At 36.5% G+C, this 4,760-nt stretch overlaps 1 pseudogene; it reads left to right on the top strand.

Annotated features, from left to right (window-relative positions):
• Nucleotides 1–2,189: 2,189 nt before the first annotated feature.
• On the top strand, nt 2,190–3,127 carry LOC144291123 (olfactory receptor 7A17-like; annotated as a pseudogene).
• The last annotated feature ends 1,633 nt before the right edge of the window (nt 3,128–4,760 follow it).

The following is a 4,760-nucleotide window of genomic DNA, read 5'->3' as shown; positions in this document are numbered from 1 at the left end:
CCCACCATTTACTTCAACATGGAGAGACCTGGAGGGTATTATGCTGAGTGAAATGAATCAATTGGAAAAAGACAAACATTATATAGTTTCATCCATTTGGGGAATATAAAAATTAGTGAAAGGGAATAAAGGGAAAGGAGAGAAAATGAGTGAAAATATCAGTGAGGGTGACAAAACATGAGAGACACCTAACTCTGGGAAATGAACAAGGGGTAGTGGAAGGGGAGGTGGGCGGGGGGTTGGGGTGACTGGGTGATGGGCACTGAGGGGGGCACTTGGCGAGATGAGCACTGGGTGTTATGCTATATGTTGGCAAATTGAACTCCAATAAAAAAATTAAAAAAATATTTATTCTTCCAATCCATGAACATGGAATGTTTTTCCATTTCTTTGTGTCTTTCTCAATTTCTTTCATATGTGTTCTATAGTTTCAGAGTAAAGATCCTTTACCTCTTTGGTTAGGTTTATTCCAAAGTGTCTTATGGTTTTTAGTGCAATTATAAATGGGATTGGTTCCTTGATTTCTCTTTCTTCTGCTTCATTGTTAGTGTATAGAAATGCAAATGACTTCTGTGCTTTGGTTACAGCTTTGCTGAATTCCTCTATCAGTTGTAGCAATTTTTGGGTGAAGTCTTTTGGGTTTTCTACATAGAGTATCATGTCCTAGCCTCAGTAATCAGACAACGAAGAGAAAAAAAGGCCTGCAAATTAGCAAAGAAAAAGTCGTTTTTCACTCTTTGTAGATGATGTCAGTTTTTTAAAATGTTTTTATTATGGAAGTGTTGAATCACTCTATTGAACACCTGAAACTAATAATACTGGAATGTTACTAACTTGAATTGAAATAAGCACATTGCCTTTTAAAAATTGAGTTGAATTTTTTGCTGTGAAATTTTTGAACATATTTTGGATATTAATCTATTACAAAATATGTATTTTGCCAATCTTTTCTCCATTTGACTGTTGCCTTTTCACTGGAGAAATAATTCTCTTTGACACACAGATATTTTTACTTTTGCTGAAGTATTTTTTTTTTCTCTAATTACCTATGTCTTTGTTGTTATATCCAGGAAATCTTGGTCAAATCCAGTGTCATGGCCATGTACTTCTGTGTTTTGTTCTAAGTGCTTACAGTTTTACTCGTTGTGTTTAGATCTATGATCCATTTGGAGTCATGTTTGTAGATGTGAATGGAAGGGTCACTCTTATCTTTTTTAAATGATTTTATTTATTTATTCATGAAAAAAGAGAGACAGAGAGAGACAAAGACACAGGCAGAGGGAGAAGCAGAGGGAGAAGCAGGCTCCATGCAGGGAGCCTGAGGTGGGACTCGATTCCGGGCCTCCAGGATCATGCCCTGGGCTGAAGGCGGTGCTAAACTGCTGAGCCACCCGGGCTGCCCTTATTTTTTGCATGGATATTCTGGTTTTCCATCACCATTTCTTGGATAGGCTGCCATATACTTCCCTTTGAACTGTCCTGGCACTCTTGCCAAAAATCATTCAATCATATAAAAAAGGGTTTATTTCTGGGATCCCTCTTATTTCAATGAGTTATATTTCTGTTGTTGAGAATAGATCATTTGTATACATTTCTTTGGAGAAATATCAATTCAAATCATATCAAACAATATTTGAAAATATTTTTTCTTTTGCAACTCATATGTTGATAACAGATTTATAACTATAATATATACAGAACTCCTACAACTCAACGCAACATACATATCCCAAAATAAATTGTGTTAATGCTGAGGATATTTATAGTTAACTTCAGTGCTTTGCCTACTGTCTTCAGTAATAATAATAATTATTGTTCATATCGGATAATTTGTCAAACTATTGTTGAATAAACAAAACAAAAGCCACAAGGAACTTGTAAAAGGAAACATTGCCTTGAGTAAATGTTTAGATTGGAGCAAGGATGGCTAATCAGCTTAAATATCATGATTAACACGTAGCATTTGGGATTCTCTGAAATTTTTATCTAAAGGTAATAGATCTGAAAAAAATGTAAGAATTAGTGCATTACTATATGTTAGCAAATTGAACTCCAATAAAAATATACAAAAAAATAATGCATTAAATGTTTTAATACACAAACTGTATAATTTCTCTTAGTTTATTAATCACTGCTGGAGGCTAAATTCACAATGATCTTCTCTCTGTCCTAACAGTTTCACTAGTTACATGGAATAAAGAAATCAAACCTATGTTTCAGAATTTTTCCTCCTGGAACTTTCAGAAGAGAAGGAGCTACAGTCCTTGGTCTTTGGCTGCTCCTGTCCTTGTACCTGGTCACCTTCAGTGGAAACCTGATCATCATCCTGGCTGTTGTAATGGACTCCCACCTCCACACTCCCATGTACTTCTTTCTTACCAACCTGTCCTTTGTAGATGTCTGTTTCACCTCCACTACCATCCCCAAGATGCTTCAGAACACCCAGACTCAGAGCAAAGTCATCATCTATGCAGGCTGCATTGCACAGATTTATTTTCCCATAGTCTTTGCCATGTTGAATGTCTTTTTCCTGAGTGTGATGGTCTTTGGCAGATGGCCATCTGCTGCCCCCAGCACTACATGGTCATCATGAATCGTCTGCTCTGTGGACTGCTGGTTCTGGTGTTCTGGATCATGTGTATCCTGAACTCCTTGTTACAGTTTAATGATATTGTGGCTTTCTTTCTGTACATACTTCCAAATCCCCCACTTTTTCTGTGAACGCAATCAGAAATTTGCTTGTTCTGACCCCCTTCTTAATAACTTGGTGATATATTTTGCAACTGTCTTGTTAGCTGCTGGTCCCTTTATTGGGATCCTTTACTCTTATTCTAAGATCGTTTCCTCCATATGTGGAATATTGTCAGCTCAGGGCAAGTATAAAGCATTTTCCACCTGTGCATCTCACCTCTCAGTTGTCTCCTTATTTAATTGTATGATACTTGTGTACCTTAGCTCTGCTGCTACCCACAGCTCACAGTCAAGTGCAATGGCCTTGGTGATGTATACGGTGGTCACACTCATGCCAAACCCCTTCATTTATAGCCTGAAGAACAGAGATATAAAGAGGGTTCTGAAAGCATTCTTTGTGAGGGAAACTCCACCTGGCCAACTGTTAAAAGACTGAAGAAGTGGCTGAGACTTCAGAGGTCAAAGTCTCTCTGTCAGAAATCATGAATTTTACTCAAATTGTATGCATAGTATTCCTCTTTCTGTTGATTTCCTTGTCTTCAACTTCTCTATGCCAAATATGTAATTCACTTTATTAAGCTCTGCTCTCTCTGATACTAGTGTTTCCCTTTGTACTTTCCACTTTCTAATATTTATTTTCAACTATGGATCCGAAATATTTGGACAGTTCCATTTTCCTGAGAAAATAGACATTTTTAAATTCTCATTCATTTGGGGAATATAAATAATAGTGAAAGGGAATAGAAGGGAAGGGAGAAGAAATGGGTAGGAAATAACAGAAAGGGAGACAGAACAAAAAGACTCCTAACTCTGGGAAATGAACTAGGGGTGGTGGAAGGGGAGGAGGGCGGGGGATGGGGGTGAATGGGTGACGGGCACTGAGGGGGGCACTTGACGGGATGAGCACTGGGTGTTATTCTGTATGTTGGCAAATGGAACACCAATAAAAAATAAATTTATTATAAAAATATAAATTTTCTTTCTTTCTTTCTTTCTTTCTTTCTTTCTTTCTTTCTTTCTTTCTTTCCTTTCTTTTTCTTTCTTTCTTTCTTTCTTTCAGAGAGAACACAGGTAGGGAGAAGGGCAAGCAAACTCCCTGTTGAGCATGGAGATGTACTCAATCCCAGGACCACAAGATCATAACCTGAGCCAAAGTCAGAGACTTAACAGACCTAGCCACCCAGGTGGCCCAATATAGATTTTTTTAAAGAATAATATTTCTCAAAAGACAATATCATACCAAATAATTTTTCTTTTTTTAACTGCAAAAATTGTCTTGGGTGATACTAAATCTATGGAGTAAGCTACAATTTATGAATTTATATGATTTTATAGTAGAGGAAAATCCGAGAATACTTTTTCACTTTTATGTGTGATGTTCCTTTGTATATTGGTATTTTAATTTCCCTTCCTGGTAGTAGACACTCCTCCCCTTCCACCATATCTATTTTCTAGCTGTTCACGCAGTTTTATTCTCCTCATTAAGATCCTGTTTATTTCAGTTTGTTGTCCACAATGTGTACATTAGTCACTACTTTATTCAAAATATTCATCACACATGTCTCTAAGAGAAGACTTTATTGAGTGACAAATTTTAATAAATATACCAGCCTTAGAATATGACCTTAGAATAGGTGACCTTTAATATGATAAAGCAAAATTTTAATTTACACATTGTACTCTTCAAAATATTTATTCTTCATGCTATATGTTTATTCATTGAAATATGGATGGCTGGTGCCCATGTGTAAGGGAGCTTACACATACGACAGAAGGACTGAATGGCATTTTCCTATTTTTATTGAATCATGTCCTTGTTTCAGTCTGAAATCTTTCAGTGATGCCTATAGTATGGCTCCTTTCATTGTAATAATGGATACATACCCCCATTCCTTCTAAATTTTGCTATAACAATGAAAGGGATGGTGAGTGATCATTATCATTATCATCCATTATACATGTCTATCATGCTTAGGATTCTATTTATCTTTCATGGTCAAAGAATGACTCAAGAGAGAGCTTGCATTCCTGTCTATTCATGTGAATGCTTCTTCCACAAACATGTATGT

This window comes from Canis aureus, chromosome 19 (genome assembly GCF_053574225.1).
Source record: "Canis aureus isolate CA01 chromosome 19, VMU_Caureus_v.1.0, whole genome shotgun sequence".
Classification (NCBI taxonomy): Eukaryota; Metazoa; Chordata; class Mammalia; order Carnivora; family Canidae; genus Canis; species Canis aureus.
Note: the sequence above shows the minus strand (reverse complement) of the source record. Positions and strands in the feature narration are given on the sequence as shown.